Here is a 21,717-nt window from a genome sequence, read left to right as displayed (position 1 = left end):
ATATGCCAAATTGACGGAGGAAAAGCGGGAACGGGTACTCGTGTATTCGGTTGCCAATATGAAAGTTAAATTTACGCAGCAAAAGTTTAATATAATTCTCTGACGTAACTTTCCAGCTTCAAACGATTTGTTTGCAGCGACCACGTCATTTCCTAGATTTCGACGATTATCGAGCAACCGGCGAACACAAGCAATTCATGTTTCTACGTCAGAAACGAGGGGTTTAACTTCAACCTTGACTCGTCCCGTCGCGTCGTGCCACTTAATCGTCGGTAGCTCGAAACTCATTGGCGCTCCGACGACGAACTCAATTTGTCGGAAACGTTTGCCGGCTAACGCATTAAACCAAAGTTAGTTAACAGGGGAGACGTTACAAAGGGGTCGGAAACGTAACGAGAATATATTAGGCTTCTAATATGGAGACAAAAATGAACCTGCCAAGTGTCGACATTTCCTCCGACATTTCACATTACCTTAACTATAAATTGAGCTTGGAAAGTTTATCCGTGACAACGAAATGATATTACGAAGAAAAAAAAAAAAAGAAAGAAGAAACGTTCCGTGGTGTGGTTTAATTTAACTTCAGCCATGAGCTTCAAATTAAAACCTATTTATCTAGCCCACGTTGAAGCAAGAAGGTTAGCTATCCAAAGAATCGTGTATTCCGCGAACTCGTTGTCTCTTTACCTTTTTTCCTGCTCCTTGTTAAACAAGAACAACGTATAAAACCTTCTCGAGAGATCTCAGCGCAACTGTATCGATAAATAAGCGTAATCGGTAAACGTTTTCGTCGTAAGCCAACGCTAACGCAACATCGTCCTCTCGAATTCGTCCCAATCACCATTTGCCTCGAAGATTCCCGTACGTATGGACGGATACACGAAGCAACGACCGCGAGCCGACATTGTTTGCCAATTTCTAGCAAATATCTCGAATAACGAGGATATTTTATCCCCTCTCCGCTTCCCATCCATTGTTTCATCGTCCATCCAACAATTATCGCCCAAACGATAGATTCTAGTCCATACCATCGGATATTATCCAATTACGAATGGATTTACAGCAATTATTCCATTATTGGCCGTTCTCGTTGCACAAGGTCATTGACAGAGTGTGACGATTAGAAGGGTCGTTCGAACGATCGAGGAAATCGGTGGTGCTAACTCATCGAACGATCGAGGGAAATTGCACGGAACTTGGGGGAAACGCGCACCTTGCCCTGCGATACAAACCGAATATCGCGCACTGACCGATAACTATAGCTAGCCGAGTTCGCTTGAAAACTTATCGTTTCCCTTCTAGCGAGCAATGCATAACGGGCAGCAGATAACGACAAGCAGAAGAGATTACCCTCGCAATTAACCGATCCTTATTACGTGCGCCAAGTTACTTCGCAACTAATGGTGCGCCATGCTCGAATAACTGCCCTCGGCTATGCCCACGTCGCCGCGTCGATTTGATTCGCTCCTCGCCAGGGAGTACTTTGTCCCGCGATAATTACTCACTCACGAACAACAATATACACGTTCGACGAAAATTATCAGAATGGATACGCTGGACGAACGTAATACGAGTCTTCGTTTCGTCGTAGAGGAACGTCCAGGAATATGTACGACGAGAATAAATTAAAGCTAAGGACGAGAAGTGTTGCGTCTCGATCCTGGGTCAGTCTGTATAAATTGATCGAGTTACGAGAGCGTATTTAGGCTAACGATCTTGCTAATTCCAGACGTCGAATGCCGTTCTACTTGAACCATTATCGCTCAATTTCAGCTAATTTTATGGTTTGCCATCGCATTTCTCTGTTGAAGGAAAGGGTGCCGAGATTTCAAGAAAATACGCCATCCTGAGAATCTCGACGGATTATAAGCTGAATTTTAGAACTATGCTTCTACATAGAAAAGAGAAAAAGAAAAGACAAGGAATGCGACTTATCATATTTTTCATCTGTGATCTTCGATTGTAAAGTAATACGAAAAGCTACGTTAACATCGTCGTAAAAAGCATCGATCGTCTTTTCATTTTGTAATTACGTGTAACAAAAATTTCCAAATTTTACGTATTTTTAGACGCCGTTAGTGTACAGTTCCCGCATTCAAATGTAAATCATGCGAAGAAGACAATGTTTGCGCGATTCAGATTGTAAATCGACTGATATCGCGAACTGATCGTTGCATTGGTTTGGTCGTTGCATTGAAAAGGCGAACAACGTAAAATCGTATTTCTCGATGCTTTCAGGGATTCTGCGTTTCGTCGCGCCATTGTACGAAATAGCTTCCGGACACAAGTACAGAGCAGGCAGTTACCGATCCGCGCCAAACAGTACGCGCGATACACGGAGTGAGTGTGAGATGGCGAGGATGAAACGACTTGACGCGATACGACGCGATACGACGCGATACGATTCGACACCATGCGACCCGGCACGAAAGAGGGTTTCCAGTGTCGTCGCAGCTCGTTCGAAGGCACGAGGAATTTCTTACACTCGAAGCATTCATGCGAGAAATTCCGAGCACGTAAATCTTGGCAAATCTTGCGAGTGGCCTTCTACCCTCCTCCCCTCCGCTCCCTATCCATCCAGTTCGTTCTCTATTTTCATCCTCTTTTCTTGCCTCTTTGCCGGCCTTTTTCTCGATGTTTCCGAGCTATGCAAACGAGCGTATTCGTGACTCGACAGAAGACGACTTTAGGGAACGTTTTCACGTTTCGCCGAGCCTACTCTGAACCTGTTCAGCGTCGAGTATTAAACGAGCTTAGCGATCCTTTGCCTCGTGGCGCGAGCATCTCGACCTCGTCTCATCGAGGATTCTGCCGCGATGAAAATTTCCCGTTCCGCTCGTCTTTCGAAACACCGATAAAATAAAAATAGCCGATGATGTTGACAAAATATCAATTTATGAACATACGTTTGTCCAATGTTTGGACAAATGTTCACGCGTCAAAGCGATCTGTTTCATCGATCTATCGAACAGCGAAAAAACACGCCCGTTCCCACCGGGCTACATGTTAATTTCATATCTCCTCGTGTACGTCGACCGCCTCGAGGATCGAGACTCGCTGTTACGTAAAAACGTCCGTTGTACGTTCTTCCTCTGATTTTCTTGCTTCGGTAGATAATCTAGCGCAGCGATCGAGATCCCGTTTCAGCGTGAATCAACCTGGTCGAGGTAATTTCACAAGAGCGTTTCATCCAGTCGATATAGCTAAACCTATTTTCAAGAAAAGATTGTTACGATTACGAACACACGTCGCGTAGTATTAATCTTACAACTTTAGAGAACAGAGGAAAAGTATTTCACGTTTTATTCGTATATGCGTACTTGACGCGACTCTATCGAGAATCTTAGTCAAAAGTGGCATGGACTTTAACGACTCTAGCCCTTAGGAACAACGAACGCGTTTCTATGACGAGACTCGTGTTATTATTTGATAATATCCGCGGCTGTTAATGAAGCCGGCTACCTAAGCACCTCACCTCCTACTCGTCGTGCTCGGCTTCTCGGTCATGCTGGAGCACCGAAGCGCTACAGCGAACGTTATCATAGGCAGGCTCGTGAATCCTCCGGTAAGTCATAAACTTGACTAACTTCGACATGCTATCTTAGCCCGTAAATTGACCAAGAAGCCACGACTAATTTTCATGCCCGCGCAAACCCTTTCGAGTCTCTGAGTACGGAACAGACCGTGTAATCTCGGGCTTTCCCGGTTGCTCGTGTTATCGCGCGCGTTCCCAACAGGTTAACAAATCCAGTCACCATTCGTTATTAATATACGTGCACGTGCACGGAACTAATTGCTTTGAAGCGAATCGAACCCCGTTACGCTATTGTCCACGCTACCGGTTCGCTTTTACGGTCCCTCGACTGCATTTGCGACTGTTCGTGAAAGCGCGATACGTTCGGCTAACAACTTCTACACCTACACACGTCGGAATTTCCCCGAGTTTCCAGACCGATCGTCGAAACCGTTCGAACACAGCAGCGCAACGCTCCGCCGCGAGAAATTCCCTTCTGCCGGATTAAACGAACCGATCGAGCAAACGAATCCCTCTATTCCACGTTCTTAGGCGGTCCAACTGCGAATACCTTCGACGATTCTCGGCAGACCTATAGTTTAAAAGAACTCCAAGCATTCGCCACGCAAAGCGCGCTACGCAAAAAACGAACATTCCGCTGTATCGTCCTCCTTCAAGCTGCCGACTTCTTTTTCCAGAATTTCCTTCCATTTAATACCGTTGAAATTTTCCTGTCTTACGATGACGCGACAAAAACCGACGTATCTCTTCTTCTTCTTCTCCTTTTCTCTCTCTCTCTCTCTCTCTCTTTATTTCTTGATTGCCAGCTTACTTTTTCAGTCGTCCTTCGAAACTCAACAGGAATATTGTTCCCTCGGATGCACGCAAACGCAACGTATTACACCGCCTATGGAGTATGTTCGCCTCGGGTCGACAGGGGTCATGAATAAGAAACGGAAAGAATGGATCCGTGCTCATTGCGAGGAAAAATATGCGAGAGCGGTGATGCGTGGTGAGTCGACGAAACCGAGACAGTGGAAGAAATAGCAAACGAAGGTTAAGATTTTCTGCGTAAAAGTTGGCAAAATTCAAAGCGAGAAAATGGAGGAGGCAAGTGCAACGAACAGAGGACGAAGGCGTGAGAAGGGAAATGCGCAGGATGCCAAACTCTCGATTCCTCTGGCCAATTTTTTCTTGTCGAAACACCTTCGGTTCGCTGTCGCAGGATCGAAGATTAAAGTCTCACCACGACCCGAACGTAATTACTTCAGTTCTCTTTCATCTTCGTCCTATCTGTCGCCTTGGGCAAACTGTAAGTCCCTTGCTGGGTCAACCCGTTCTCTAAAGGCTTTTAAGTGCGACAGTTTATTTGCTCGGCTGCGGTTCGACGTAGAAAGCGGAGAAGACTCTCCAATGTCTCTGAGATCGAGCACCATCAGCCGTCGAACGAACATACGTGCGCGCAAAATGAGTTTTCCCCTTCTGTCTTCCACCTTTCTCGCATACGTAAGGATAAGTTCCTTTCTCCTCTCGAAAACACGCGGTTCCCTGAGCCAAGAAAATTCCTTTTAAAACTTCCAGTTACTTTTGCGCCGCGAGAATTCACCGTCCTTCCATCGTCGTTCTTGCTTCGGCTACACCCTATATATATTCCGCCTCTCTAAAATTCCACAGAGTACGCGCGGCTACGTTGTTAAAGCTTCGATGCTCATCGTCCTCTTCCATTCGCCTGCCTCTCTCTGTCTCCCTATCCGCTTTTGCTCCGGTTCTCCCGGTCTCTTGTTTGTACAAGAATAATGAGTCGCAATCTCGTTTAAAGCGAATACCGGAGTAATCGCAGGACTAGTATTTTCCAGTCAACGTAGCATCAACTGTGTTCGACAGATTTTGACGTGAAACAAAGTAATTGAACCTCGATAGAACTTAACCGTTATTATGGCTCTGCTGAGACTCCATTCGATGATCGAGCATTTCAAGGATCGTCCTTGTCGTTGCCGTCTTTGGTTTATTCGACGAGACTGTTCGCCATTTAAGTCGAAAGAAAATTCGTCTTTCTTGTCCTACCTAAACGAACGGAGTGTACATTCTGGGATTTACCACGATCGTGGTATAAACTTCGATCAAATCGAACATTTCATTCGCACAAACGCGTCTCTCTCCATATATTTGCATTTCGTGCCTTATCTTCTCCCCGTCGCGGTACTCGCGCCCGCATCGTGTCGGATATCACAACCGAAACAGCAGGTATAAGGGAACCTGTTCGTCTTCCAAAATGATGATTCCATCGTTTGAAAGACTACAATAGGTAGGTCCGATTTCAATGGTGTACGTGATATCGAGACCGCAGTCGTATACGATCTCGGCAATTGGCTCTGTTACCTCTATGCGATCCCCTTTAAAGGGATACCTCTACAATGGATCCCAGTCGTTGGAACACTAACCGCGAATCGAAAGAGATTTATCAATCGATCGTTTTCCATGACCCTTTCGTAATCGAGAGTGCAAACACACGATCCCTTTCATGATCGTCGCTGATCTCTCGCTAGCCACCACGAATCGCGTTTGCCCTGCGATGCTCTCTTAAAACGAATTTAGATTTCACGTATTGCATTTGCATGGCAAACTATTTATCGATAAAGTAGATAACTCGTCCGATCGTGCCGGTTTATATCCAAAGTGAACGTTCGAAACGATCAGCGAATAAGATAGAACGAGACTGTACCGTCGATGAACTGAAAAGACGATTCATTCGTAGCGGAGTGAAACTGATCTGCTAACGAGTAAACAAGCGTTCATGATATTTTTCCGCAAGAAATAAATATATTAACTCAATACCGATACTCGATGTTTCGATCACCGATACTTTGAAGCTAGTAAAATGAATTCATCCATTGAACCGACACAGATACTTTGACTTTCATTTTTCTCATTCTCATTCATTCTCTCATTTTTCTCATTCATTCTCTGCGGATGAATCATCCGCCCTGAACATCCAAGATCCGAATGTATAGATTTGCCTTTACCAGTTGTTTCATTCTCACAAATTCTAATACCTTTACACCGGCGCGCATACAATTTCTACAATTAAAATTCCGCGAATTTCTCTGCTCGTACTTCGTACAGAGAGAAAGTTTTTGTTTGCTTTGAAAAAACCAATCGGTTTTTCAGCCTCCCGAAGAGAGATCGTCGCTGATTCCGAACAACCGTACTTGCAGCTTCGAAAGATAAACGAGTGCTCGCATTCGGCCATCCGTATACCGGCTCAGCCATTTGCAAAGTTAATCGTTACGCGCGTAAACGGTCGTGCGCGAGCCTCGCATGGCAGTGAAATGTGACGACACAAACCAGACCAGCGGTACTACGCGTCAGTAATATACGTACGCGCGCGTTTAACTCCGCCTCGTATTCTCTATGTATACATATTGTATTTTACTCTCACCTTCGTTTTTGATCCGATAAACAGCTTGCAGGTAAAGAAGACAATTTTTAGCGAAGAGCCGAAACGATGAATAACGGATATCGGTAACGATTCTTTCTTATTTTCCAGAAATTCAAGAAATTTTCTAACGATACAGAGATACGATACGGTGAAAAATGACGGACAGAACGTAACAGGGTTAACGCGGAATGCCAATGCGATAACCACAGAGCGAAAATCTTCTGCGAAAGTTCTTTCGTTTCTGTAACCTTGTTTCGAACTTAGCAAGTATAATACTTCGTGCGTGGTGAAATTCAACGTTGCCCAACGCTATCGCAAATCACGCTATGTATTCGCTTATCTCGGACATTGTTTCAGAAAGCTAGTTATCACTGTCAAAGTTCAAGCTCGTCATTCTTGTCTGGAAGTAGTTAGTAGTCTATGTAGACGGAACTTAGTTTAATGCAAGCTACAGAGAGGCGACAGGCTCTTCGATCGAGTACCCGTCCACTTTGACATTGATGTATCTACTACAGGCTATCAAGATGAAATTCGATTCTCTCTCTCTCTCGCTCTCTCTGTCTTTTTTCTGGCAATTACTAGCGAATTAAAATGAGAAAAACAAACAGAGCGGTAAAATTCCGGGCGTGCAAACGTCCAGAGTAATAAACGTACGCGCGAAATAAATTTAATCTGCACATAAAAACGGTGGTCGCGCTGACGCGGCAACTGCACTGGACTTTACCTGGTCCGACCGGCAGCGAACGGACATCTGTAAAGCGCACCGCCATATGGCACATTCATATCGTTCGTATCGACACCGATCGAGCAATTTTTGCACGGAACTTAATTTCGACCAGCGGTCGCCGAAACGCGAGCTAAACACGAGCCGTTGAGTCACTGGACCAAGAAAAGCTACGTTGACTGGCTGGGTGTCTGACTGCCGCGCATTTCGAAACGAAGACTCAACGAACAGGACGAGAGACAAAGTCGGGGAAAAGAAGGAGACAAACCAAGAACGAGGAACGCACAAAGATAGAATAGAGACGAGTCTCATCCATCACATGCGAAACACGAGGAATCGCATGGATAGCATTTTGCGGTGTCGGCCGTTGCTCCAGCAACCCTTTTTCGGCGTTTTGCTCCCAGATGCAAGGTTGAAAGCGGATTATGGTGATAAAGAGAAACGGAGAATCGCAGGAAACGAGAAAGGGAGGAAGAGAAAAGGCAGGGAAGGGGAGAAAGGTAGATAGGTGTAGGCGGTATAACCAAGGAACGATGGAGAAAGGGTAGAATGGAAGCAAACCAGCCAAGCTCCCAGCTTTCGATGCATCCCATTATGGAAATGCGACCTCTCGCGGCTCTTGAAAATTATGTTGATGTTATGCGGGACACCCCTTCTTCGTACATTCCTCTCGACCATCGCTTCCGCGACCTCCTCGACTTTTTCTCTCCTTCTCCCTTTCTACCAGCGGCCCTCATCGAGGTTCAAGTTGAAAACAGTTTTCGGCTTATCTTGAATTCATAAAATACAATTATCTTTTTCTTCGCTTCTTTCGACCGCTCGAACGTCGAAACGAGCTTCGACCTCCGGAGGCGCCGTATTCGAGATTTTGGTTGCTCCGCGGTGGATACAGTCGTCGTTCTCGGCTCATCGGCCTCCTTTTGTCGCTACCCGAGAGATCCTCTTAAACCGAATTATGACCGCAGACGCGTACTAGAACGCGTTTACACACACCGAGACGCGTCGAGGTCGACGAATGAAATACGAAGCTGGAAGCGGAAACGGTCAGATGGAACAGCCGAGAGGAGGAAACGGTGGAATCGAGGTTACAGGGTAGTTTCACCTCGAGAATTCCGTGTCAAGATACTAGCAAGGAGTCGGAAGGAGCGATGGAGGCTGTGCATTACTCTTACGAAAGGAGTGACGATGTTATTCGTCTTCGGGACAGTTTCAGAGTGGCTTTGTCAAGAAAAGTCTCGATGGAAATTAATAACAACAGGGCGCTGTGTTGATTTTTCATTCTTTCAAACATTAGACACAACCCTTCAGAACGTATTCTACGCCTAAGCTATTATTCGCACGTGATTCGAATGAACTTTCTGCCTTATCCGCGTACGAACTTCCATCGTACGAACGAAAGATCATCAGCGAAGAGTATCGATCGACTTGCCCTACATCAACTCCACTTGTACGAACTTGAGCTTGCTCTCGACTGGCTTGTACGTACGCACAAACCACTTTTGACCCAAGACGCGTGCATTCCCGGAAGTTTTCAGTCAGGAAAAGTCACCCGCTAGTGCCACATAGTCGTGCTGCTCGCGATACTTTACAACGTTGATGCAGTAACCACGGCATTACAGTGCAACCTGATCAATCGGCGCGGTTTGGATTATTCGACCGCAACCACCGCCTCGACGAGTCATTGATAATATATGGTTCCATTTGCAAAAGGGTGGTTGCAGCGGTTCATTAACGCTTCTCCGTATGCGCAGGCCGTATAATCGATAAGATATATTGTTCCGAGAACCGAGAGCAACCGACAACCTACTCTCCTAACCTCTGGAGCCGAGCACATTAAACACCCGGCAGCGAACGAACGAACAGCGAGAAGAAAAGTATCCAGCCGGTAGTAAAGTTCCCATTGAACATTACGCGGAAACTTTCCGCGTTTATCTTTGCTGTGCTCCGGTGGTTTCGAAAGCGAACGCGACGCCAGAGAGTTTTACCGTTAACGGCGCGCGATTTTATTGCGACACTAAAATTTCCGTAATTGTCCGGCTTTTCCTTACCGTTCGCTCGTTTTTTACGCGTCTAATAAACTCTCTGCGAAAACGAGCTTGGAATACGCAGCAACTTTCTTCATATCGATACTCCACTTGTAGCTCTTCGTTCGTTCGCGGTTCAACCGCAAACGAATGAAAACAGCCACATTTGTATCAGGCTTCTATAGAAATTCAAGATAATCGACATTCTCTGTTTGTACTTTTCAAGCCGCCCGTTTTATCTTTCATATTATCACCGTCGATTATCGTCAGATGGTGCGAAGTATCCGACGATCGAATTCGAATGCACGACGTTTCCCCGTAACAAATTCACTGAAATTATTCCTATCGAAAATATCGTTTCGTCGATGAATTATCGATACCGAAATTTACAATTGGCAGAAAAAACGCGTTAAATTAAAAATCGACTCACCGGTGTCGGCGTACACGTGATTCCACCTTTGCCATTGCTCTTTCTCTTCTTTTTTTTTTTTTTTCACCAGCGGCAAATCATTGGAGGAGTTTATGCGCGGACAGCGAAAGCTGTACGCGTTCAATAACGTAGTTCCACGGAAAATATTCATGGGCCGCGCTCATCTGAAAGTCAAAAAATGGATGCTGAGTGAAAAGGCCGTTCACGCGCTGCTAAAAGCGTTATACACTCGACCGAAAGAACACGGGAGAAAATTTATTAAAAGTATAATAAGGTCGTGACAGGACACGGCCAATATACCAGTTTTACGTTTATTTGCGTGATCTTGAACATTTTTAAAGAGAAGCATCGAGAACGTGCCGGGGCACGTGAGTCTGGACATCGCTTTCCAAGATTTCCCGCGGAACGTTTTCTCGCGTGTGAATTTCGACCAACGAGGATATACGCGTGCTCCATACATACAGCCGTGTAAAGCGTTTCTCGCGAGGAAAAACTGGAATCAACTCGAACTTGTCGAGCAGTGCCGAGAGAAAAAAGCAACAAATAAATAACAGAAATGCATCAAATGCGTAAACATGACGATAAGTCTTACGCAGCGCTACGTTGCATTGCGTAGAACCAGCTACAGCTGCGTCTATAGAATTTTACGTCCGTGATCAGGGCGATGATTCTTTTCTTCTTAGAATGTAAGCTTAAATCTTTGAGCCTAACAGGTTGATTTCCATTTTCAGTTATGTCATATTAAGATTCTCCTGTTTGATTCTCTCTTACCTAGAATCGAACGAAGGAATACAAAGACTGCATAGGGAAACAATAAAACTTCAGTTCTCTGAGATGTTTCGAAACAACAGATAAGACATTTTAACTAAGAAAAACGATGTAATGTAGCGATGCAAGAAGGCATAACGTTCGCCGTTTCCATGGTCGCGCGAATCTAACTGGACGCTAACGACGAAATTGTATAGCGACGGAAGAGATTTCCTTCAAGTGGTATTTTCATCGATTTCACTCTTGCTGTTGGAAGTTGAAGGATGCACGCTTCTGTTTCCTACGTCGCGTCGTAAACTCAAACAAAGCAACGTTTGACCGTTACCGAGCTCAACGCGAAATATCCATTATTATCCATTATATCCGCGCTTGTTCGCGAGACTTTCGCGAGTAATAAAGCACCTTTACACGGTTATACAGGAGCTGGGAAACCGGAGCAGCTCCGTGTTCTCAAAGATTCCTCGGGGGAAAGTTTTCCTGTTTACACGAAAATGGAGTAAAATTATGCATACATGCAACGAACGCTAGCTTAGCCGCGTTTGCGACGATAGTCGCGTAGATCCCAGCTATGACGTGTTTTGTCAGTGAGAACAGGTGAAAAGACGACGAGACACGATTACAACGTGAGATACAGAGAAGCAAAGCAACGCCACGCCACGCTGCCGTCTGTAGCCATGGAACGATGGTGAGAAATGAGCAAAAGAATCGTATAATTTTTCCCCCGGCGATGTTAAAATGAAATAGGAAGCGGAGGAAAGTGGAATCACCGTCGTGTCGCTTGACGACAGACAAACAACCAGGTGGAACAACAAGAACAACGAAAGAAAAATAAACCGCCGGATGAAGTAAATAAAAGGAGATGGAAGTCGGATAAAGATAAAATTTAAGGATACCGAGTTACTTTGTAACGCGTACTTTGTACTGGCCGAAAGTTTCGTATCTACAAATAATTATTACCGTAGAGAGTATTTCAAAAAATTGAGATCAAATTTCAGGAGCGTGTAGTATTTATCAAAAGAAACAAAACAATTTCGATAAACGTGGGTCGAAAATATCATTAGTTTGGAAGTTACAAGTTGTGTAGAATCATGCGACGCTGAGCAAGCGAATTGAACGCTGTTCCTATCCCCGTGCCGACTTAAATGCCATTTTCTGAACAACAGACATTACGTCTGATACATATCGACTTTCGAAAGACGATCTTCATTAAAGTCAAGTTTGATGAGTTTTATTTCTATCGAGAAAGGTAGTGGAAAGCAGCAATAGGAATAACTTCTACCAGTTTGGTAATTAAATTACGCGATTAAATTGGTCGAGTTCTGTGTCCTGGTTCGACGAAAAGAAATGGTGTCTTTACCAAATATATTGCGCAGCACATGGTAACGTCCCTGAAGGCACTGGCCATTCTTCGCTCGATTTCTGAATTCAAACGTTTTCTCGCATTTCACAAAATGTATTTAATTTCCTTTCAGAAATGAGAGAAGTCGATACGGCTGGATTTCTACGTTACGATAGGTTCGACTATCGTTCCTGAACATCGCAGGATGACGTCTAAAAATCTCTAGGTCCTTCGAAAAACCACCCAATTTCAGAGAATTCGAAGCATGAAAAAATAACGAGTATTGTAGTCAATAGATGTTAGATAGTTTATCGAAACTATATTCTGCGATTCTATCCAAACTTTCTGATTGTTGGTTGCAACTCTGATTGTTTGATCGTAACTTTGTGTTCCGGTATATCGTTAGAATTCTGCTCGATGGCTTGAAACTCTTTCTCTCTCTCTCTCTGACTGTATATTTGAAAACTACCGATGTCTTATTAAAACTTTGTCTGTTCCGTTGTGTCCAAGATTTCGCTAACTCTTGTCCCTCCTAGCGTATTTTCTAACGTCAACTTTCCATTAGGAATTTTATTTTCGATGTTTCTCGATACGATCGAATTGGCAAACAAGATGGACGTTCTATCGTGTAATATTTGCTATAGGTGTGGTATAGTCGAACAATAGGCTGACTGGCGACACGTGCAAGATAGTATCGGTGATAAATCTTAAAGCAATTAACACCGGCGGAGCGACACGCAGCTCGCTTTGGCCCATGAGTGTGTCAGTACCATTGGGTCGTGCGCCTTTCCACAGCTGCATATAATTAAAACGCGCTTAACTCAGCTTACATTTGCATATGTGGTCAGTGGAACCCTCCCGGCGGAGCAATCCTCCCTGGTGCGACTCGACGCGTCGTCTGTGTCGCGCGCACTGCCCCGAAAGAGAGCAGAAAAATGGCCAAGGGAATTACACGTAGGTCGCGACACATTGCGCGCTCTGCGTAAATAATTACGTTGCGGGAGGTCACAGCGTATGGACGTAGAACCCAGCAGACCGTCCGAATCTTGCGCAACCATCGCAACTGGAGATGAACAGCGTGCTTTAACCGAACAGAATAATTAAACGCTGACAGTAACCCGTTCGTGTCTACGACGTCGCATCTACCTACAGTGGCGACAATGTCTGTGCGATTTTACGGCTTTCAACGAAACAATAACGTTTCGACAGAGAAATCTCCGTCTGTGCAGCAAGTTACGCGGCGCGTTCACTGATTTACCAGATAGTTTACATGCACGACGAAATCGTAACCGACCATAACCGAGAAATATACGCTCAGAATATCTATAAAAGTCGTGCATCGCATCGATTCGACTCGATTCGGCTCGGTTTACCTTTGGCTGGGTGGCTCGTACGATCGCAACGGACTATATCCACACTGTGGATGAGAAACGCGAAAGCACGCCGTATGTAAAAACAGACATTCCACCGTAAAACGTAGCAACGACTTCGCTTTTACGATGGCGCCACGGATGAACCTTCCGCGGTTTAAACGTTCGTTGTTCCTCTTTAATCGGTGAGTCATCGTTTCGCGCTGTTTGTTTCACGCTTGTCTTGCGTTTAAATACGACCAGATAGTTTCGGATTTTCGGTTCCATACGTTTTATTCGCGAGATTCTTGCGGTGCGAGGAGAAACGAGAAGCACGTGCGACTCGATTTAACTCTTTCGAGAACTAATGGCATAATATATCAAAGATAACTTTTAGAAAGACTACTAAATTGTTATAATTTTTCTGACGCCGGAATCTATTCAGATATAGGGTTCTATAATAAATGGAACTGCATATCTCATCTTTAAAATTATGCTTAATCTATTTTCTTCTTTGAGTGAATTATAGACCGTAGTACATTATACTTTCGTAACCATTGTTAGAAGAAAATCAGTCTCAGAATTATCTTTGGCTTTTTTACATCGAACGAATAAAACGACTTGAATTATGAAAATCATTCAAAATAACAGACTGCAAAGAACGTCCAACAAACTCGGATAGTAACAGAGATGATTACATACAAATCACGCTGTATCCTCTTGAAACGTGTATGAAAAATTACAAATTCCTGGATCTAATTATCCAGTAGATAATCCGTCATCCTACGAGTTGCCGAAGGATCAGACATCTGAATGAAAATATCCGCTAGATTTGACGCAATTCGGTTCGACTAGTCAGCGCACCTTGCAAACTTCTCAGAGATCGGCCGCTCGTGTAGGAATTCTTGGCACGCTGGGAAATATTCTTGGAGAAGGTTATAGACGAGAAACGAAAACATCGACATCGACGCGCGTAAAGATGCAGCTGCTTTGGAAATTGCAATAGGAAATTTTCTGACAGACAGAAGTTCTCAAAGTCGCAAGTTCCGATATCCGATTAAACGATCCATTAAACAACGCGTATTATACTAACCCGGCTAGCCGGCAACTCTCTCGTAAAGTTACCGATGGTTTAAGAACGACTTCTTCAACTAATTGCCAGTTTAACGTTAAATCGTGCCATCGCGTAAGTGTTCGTAATTCTTTCCAGTGGTCGCACGTGCTCCAATCGAGAACCGACTCGATGCTCAAAGCGAAGAACACGAAAGCCGTCCCCACGTGAAAATAAATCGCAATTACGAGGGAATAAATTCACGTGGCGACGTTCATCGCGTTAATCGTAGCCACGCGAACTTAATCGCCCGTTAAAATTTACATTTTTACGAGCGTTTTCGCTTGTCACGGAACGGCGGATTAAAAATAAAACAAGCAGCCGAAACGGCTAGTCGGATAGTTGGTCGTTCGCTCGTTTGCTTTATCAACCGGTTAACGTGCGTTTCCACGCCTATACGTGACGATCGTCGCTTTTAACGACGTACCGGTTATCGTTAGAAGACCGACCAATATCAAGAGTTAAACACGAACATTGGATATTTCATGAGACGTAATGTTACTTTGGCCAGAATGCGAAAACCCAGCAAGACAGGGCGCTTCGTCCCAAAAGCATTTTGTTGTTCGAAGAGATTGCTATGGCGAGATGGTATGACGTAATTACCGGTTGGGCTTTTAGAACGGCAAATTTGCTTCGATGTTTCCTGGAGAGGTCGCCTGGCCTTACCACTTAACTTCTCCCACGGTTAAACAGAGAGCAATCGTCTGAAAGTATCTTCGCAACGCGTATTCTGTAAAACTTGTAGCTCCTCCACTTTACCTCTTTCAGTCCCAAGGAAAATTCCCATTCAACGAGATTGAAATAATTAATTACACCCTCGTGGCAGCGGAACGTCGGGCCAGAACGATAAAATATGTGCGTCCGACTCGTCAAGCTCGACGGACTATCCAACGAAAATGAATTGCCCGGTTGCGCTACGAGGTAAGACAGTCTCGCTTCGGTACAGTTGCTAAACCTTTTGGTATCGCCGTGGGAGCATTTTAGCAAAAATGGAAGAACGAATGGAGGAGTACGCGAGGATAACCGGAGAGCAACGAACACCCCTCTCCTAACTAAGCGCGCTATTTTGAGCAATCCAGTTAGTTAGCAGGAGTAGCACGTCGAGGGATTTATCTTCGAGCATAGACTGTGGATGGCTTAAGATGGTGGAGGATTCCGCCTCCTTCCGCCTCCTCTTTCGCGGACTTGCTTCACTCACCGGATGAACTTCAATCACACGTAGCCTGCTCGGACCGAGCCGAACCGAGCGGAGATCGTCCGGTAAAGCAGCGTCAGAGGAAAGCTCGCGCTTACCAAACTTCCCATACCATTGCTCTTGTTAGCTCTCCCTATAACCAGTGGCTGGATAATCGTGTCTACATAGCCGCACCTCCTTCCGTTTCTCCGTGTCTCGTCCTCTTACGCCTCGCGGCCTCTCCTGCTCAGACATAACCCTGTACATATGTATTTGCTTTGTGTATCTATGAGGTTTGCCGGCGTCATCCCAAGATCACGTAGGATTTCACCTCGTAGATTCGTTATTCCAGCCAAGGTAAAGGAAGATTTCGGGGCAACGATTATCGCGGAACAATCGCGTTCCCTACCGAATACACGTATACCGCCTGCAACTATCTCGGAAGTGTCGCTACCTTTACGTCTTCATACGATCCCAAAGAAAAGCAAACGAACAAGTCGAGGGATATCGAGTGCGGTCCTCATCCCTTTAAGCGATCTCTAAAGGCACGTTAGCTGGAGCATCTCCAATGTTTCGGTACTCTCGATACAAAAAAGTTCACAGGAGGACACTGTATCGAAGAGATTTCCACGAGAGGCCTTCAAAGCGACCTCGACAAAGCAAACGATACTTCGATTCGCGGTGATTCCATGATCCGCTATCCACAAAGGCTATCTTCGGTGCGTTTCAAACAAAGACGAGCATTGCTCCGAATTTGAGAGAAAAGAGGATCGAATTTATACGTACGTATGCATAGAACGCAGAGGAAAACGTTTCTCTTCGGATATCGGTGCTCGCTTCGTCCGTCGCCGATAAGAACTAGTCGACGCTATCTGTTCGTGAAAATAAGGGCGTGATTCGCGTCCCACCCTCTCGTAATCGGTACTTTTATCATGAACGCGCGAAGGAAAGAGGTTTCGCCGACCGCGAATGGTACAATGTTTCTCTGCAAATAAATCTGTCTCTTCCCGTGGGACTAAACCGGATTTATTTCCATGGCCGTAACTTTAGTTGCACCGGTGCGTTCATATAGGTCACGCCCGTACGTCTCGATAGTTTGGACGTCGCTTAAATCGCCGCGTCGATACTTGCGACACAAGCGCCGGTTTCGATGGCTCCGGCCGCGATGATCATCCAACCGACGCCTGCTCTTTTAATCCGATCGGTAAACATTCGCGGATCAACGACTCTTTCGACTCGACTTCGCCACCTGATCGACAGTCTGGCTATGTAGTGGATATTTTCCCTGGAAAAGGAAAACAACCCCTTTCGTTCGTTCGGCCGTAGAACAAATACCTAAACGCGTTGCGTGGCTGGCAGTCTGTTTCAACAGGATCATAGGGCAAAAACCATGGCTGCCGAAACTTGGAGTTTCTGGCCGATTGCCCGGTTGCGGATCCACGACCGTAACGACGCACAAATGATTTGCGAACACGGCAAAAGGATAGGACGATCGAGCGAGCGGAAAACCGAGTAAAGCACGAGCGAAACGACGAAACGAGAGAGCAAAGGGGAATGGGAAACGTGCACGAGAAACACACTTTCAGGAAGAAACATTCGTCTTAGGAGGTAAGGATTATGTTCGCGAGTGATCTCATGCAAGAACGCTATAAATTGCGTGGCTCGGTGGCGAAAGGGGTTGCCAGCAAATGGCCCTATGAAATGCCCGCAATTTGGGTAATGTGCCGTTGTAACGAGCCCGTGGCTAGCCTCGATTCACCGCGAATAAATAAAGTTCAGAGATGCGGCTGTCCGGCACGCGTTCTTCTACCTTCTTCTCCACCCCTCGAGCAACCCATCTCGACTGTAGCTCGATAAATCAATGAAATTGCCGCGTTTCTCGAATTTATACTTGAGATAATATTCTCGTTTTGGGGATGAGTTACAGTTGCGGCACGTTCGAGATAAGAACCTTTTTTCGCAGACTTACAACGATCCTACCGTTTAACGACCCTCTCCATATTCACCGTTGTGAATGCAAGAACTGTTTCGTTAGATCACGCTACGCGATATCAGTCGAAGGTGATTTGAAATACGACGGAGGATAGCAGACACTTCCTAGCGAAAATATACGAACGAGTTACTAGCTGCGGCAACGTAAACGTATCGATTAACTCGGACCGGTAGTACGTTAGTATCTATTAGCTTTTACTCGGTATCGTTAGCTCATGGTAGAACATTAAATCCGAAGATCATGTTTTAATGCATCACCGTTTACCGTTCGGCGTTATTTCGTTTCGACGTGAAATCCACGGGCCGGCGAGATCGTAGCCCGTTAACTGGTGCAAAAATCAAAGCTACGAATCAGTGACCTGGATTTACGAATGTGTTAGTTTCAACGAAAAATCGAAAACACATTGAAATAAAATTTAATCTCTGTCGAGCGAACAATTTGTCGTTCCATCTGCCGCGGATAAACTCGAATATAACTCGTCCAGAGATCCATGTAATTTCTCTCGGATACGTCGATAAGTGGCTTAAGTTGTAATGATTAATGCCTCTGTGTGATTAATGTCCTCGACCGAAAGTACCTTAGCAAACACGCTCCTTTGAAGAGCTTAAATTATCCTACGAGAATTTCACGCAAACTACGTTTCCGTCGCATTTGTCGAAAATACTTACAGCGAAACGTAACTTTGTTTATTCGAGATTTATCATCCAAAGCGAATACATTCGAAATGCCCGCCTACCGTGGCCATAAGTAGTCGCTACTATTTTATGTATCGAGAAAACGCCACGAATATCAAGATAAACTAGCGCACCGTCTGCGCATTATTTCAAGAATATCGGCTTGACGTCTTACTTCTTCAAAGTAATGTCTCCCTTCCGGAAATCCTACACACACGCGCGCGCGCACACACGCATATCAATGTACGTACCTGTATAAACGTATTTTCACCGGCAGACGAGAGTCATATAAAAGTAACTTGCGCGTGAAACATTAAAAGCTCTACGGGATACGCGTGCAACTAACGCGAATGAGTTTCAAGCATGGCTTGTCAAATGTTACGTTCGTTCGCTGCACGTATCTCCATACGGGACACGTTTAGTAACGCGAATTGAAATAAAGTCATTGGATAGTTGGACGATAAGGTAATCCAAATCGATGGTCGTTGTTGGTCAGGCGGAAACTCGTTAAAGCAAACACGATTGGATCGTGCAACGTGTCCTACGATTGTGCACTGTCGGTGTGTCAAAGCAGAAGCGTCATATAACGTTAATGTCGTATCAAAAGCCTTATTGATCTTAATTAAGTGTCTCTACTTAATGGTCGAATATCGATCAGTCTAGGTCTGGTACGCCCCTTCGTGGTGGGTCAACGATCCCTTCTTGCGAATTGCGAATGATCGATGGCGAACGTCATCGGGGACCGACCACCGAGTGATTTATTGGTTTCGATCGGCCACCATAATACGATGTCCCTCGTCCTTTAGGGCACACACTGTCTTCGGGTTCATCCATTTCGAGCCAACTCCCTATCGACGCGACCGTTATATTTATGAATTCTCTATGATGGCTCGCACCTTTCGCAACGTTCACGAGAATATCCTTTGATCGACGATGCAAATTTTTCCTCGAGGAAACGGAAACTAATCCACCGGTGCTGTTTAGACGCTGCATCAAAATCGTTACTCAGCGTATTCTCGCGGTTATTGGAACGACAGTTCGAGATATCGAAGAGAAACGTTTTAAAGGGTACAAGAGAAAATTCGTTTCTCGCGAAACTTTCCTCGTTTTCTCAACCAACTACGCCGCCGCACTACCTTTTCTTTCAATATCCACCGTCTGCATATGCAGCTCGAACCGAGACACCACGATCCAATTTGCATATCCCAGCGTCTATACGCGTGATACGCGCACCCGAGAATCTAGTCAAAATGTGATAAACGAAGGAAAAGTGGATTTTTCCTGCAAAGAGTCGTGAAACATTTGCCACTGTACCTTCTTACTTTAGCTTCTCAATGAGACATAAAAATTTTACGGAGCAACGTTAATCGAACTCGGAGTAAATATCGATCCGCTTCCTTTTCGTGCCGCTTTAAATCACGGCGGTTCGAGTGCTCGTGAAAATTAAATGAAGAGAAGAAAATGTACGAGGAGAATCAGGCAGAATCGGATACCGAACTCCGGGGTTTGCGAGAGATCGAACAACCAACGAGATACAGTCACTCAAAGTATCGTAATCGTAAGTCCCAGATATCGTTATCAGAGTTCATCTTCTTATCTGTCTCGGCTGGGAAAGACAAAGGGACGCGAAAGTAAAAAAAGAGACCCGATCCAGTTACGATCTCGAATTTCCTTTCTGCCACCACCGTTACGATATCGCGCCATATGTTACGATCAGTACCATTTTTATCCTTCACCGATATCGATTATTGCTTATACCGTTACCTTCCTAATTTCTCTCCTATTTTCCTTTTTTTTTTCTTTTTTTCGATCGATTTACCTTCTCGTCGCTTTCGTTCGTATTTTATGGATCGAATAAAGGAACGCGCACTGGCGGAGAACAATTGCCACGTGATACGATCGGATCGTTTCACTTTCAGAAAAAATCCACGTTTACGTATCATCGATAATTTGTTTTCCCTTTTGGATGAAATAACAGCCAGCGGTTAATTAATCGACGCGTTACATCGAACGAGAGCATACAACGATGACCTAACGGCCTCGGAGTTGGTCTATTTGCACTTTATTAATGCCGATAGATTTGACGCTAATTTCACCGATACCAGCCTCGTTTCTATCTGCAATTCAAATAGGCTACTATACGCCGCGCGTCCACCGCGAGCCTGATCCTAACTCCCGCGACAATACGCGCATTATGTATTTTATATCAGCGGCGGTAATTTATAACGTAATTAATATCGTGTCACCGTACGATATTCGGAAAATAATTATCGCAATGAAGTTCAAAGGCTGACGAGCGCTGCGCTGTGTTCGACATTTGGCGATAGTAATGAGGTAAGCCCGGTGATGATTCATGTGCGGTATCAACGATGAAATTCAGCATGGTTTGACGAGAATTGGTCGCGTGTAAATCAACTGAGACGAATTTCTAACGGGAGGAGAGAAAGGGAAAGAGATATTAGCGAACACCGGGTAAAACTGGTACTACGATGGTCGAGAAAATTGCGGCGTGCAGCCCGCGAATCGGAGCCTGGGCAATAAATTACCCTGAAGCCAAGAAGATCGCGAACCGCTTGAATTTATTCCCGGATTATCGTCAAGTTCCTTTCGAGCATCATTTTCCTAGTCGGTCCATTGTTTCAGTTCGCCTCTCTGAGTCCGGTTTTTAGATAAAGACGTGCTATTATTAAAATTTGTCGGCGAATGGCAAGAGGGAAAAGGACGTGGAATTTAAGGATCGAAGAGAATCGAATCGGCCGCAGTATGCACATTCAATTTCCCGACGACAGATCGTTCGTGACTCGTATCTATCGTTCGACCGACCGACCGCCGTTAGCCTCCTTCGTCGTCCATTCATCCCACATCTGCACCGTTTTTCACATTTCGCTGGAATGTCAGTGGAAGTCAGTGGATGTTCTAAAACGGGGAACGACACGAAGCTCCGGAAAGCTACTCGTTTAAATGCCTCTGCAGTCTGTAGGATAGTCTTAAAACTTGATGCTATCGACCACCACTGTGTGATTTTTGTCGTCAGCGATTCTGTCCCCTCGATGTTCGACCATCGTTTATTTCGTATAAAAATTCGTACGCGATCGTAGCGATTTTAATCGCCATAGTTTTTACAGACATACTCGGATACACGTACTTCGAATATTTAAATATCAGAATGAACACTGAG

At 45.0% G+C, this 21,717-nt stretch overlaps 1 long non-coding RNA gene across 2 annotated transcripts in view; it reads right to left on the bottom strand.

Moving 5' to 3' along the window:
- The window catches only part of LOC143302847 (uncharacterized), a 178,506-nt gene that overhangs the window by 139,421 nt on the left and 17,368 nt on the right, over positions 1-21,717 (bottom strand). For both annotated transcript variants that reach the window (XR_013058663.1, XR_013058664.1), the window contains exon 3: positions 10,132-10,295. This is a non-coding gene — a long non-coding RNA (uncharacterized LOC143302847). The remainder of the gene's footprint in view (positions 1-10,131; positions 10,296-21,717) is intronic.

This window comes from Bombus vancouverensis, chromosome 6 (genome assembly GCF_051014615.1).
Source record: "Bombus vancouverensis nearcticus chromosome 6, iyBomVanc1_principal, whole genome shotgun sequence".
Lineage (NCBI taxonomy): Eukaryota > Metazoa > Arthropoda > Insecta > Hymenoptera > Apidae > Bombus > Bombus vancouverensis.
The sequence above is the reverse complement of the archived record's forward strand: the minus strand, read 5'-3'. Positions and strand labels throughout refer to the sequence as shown.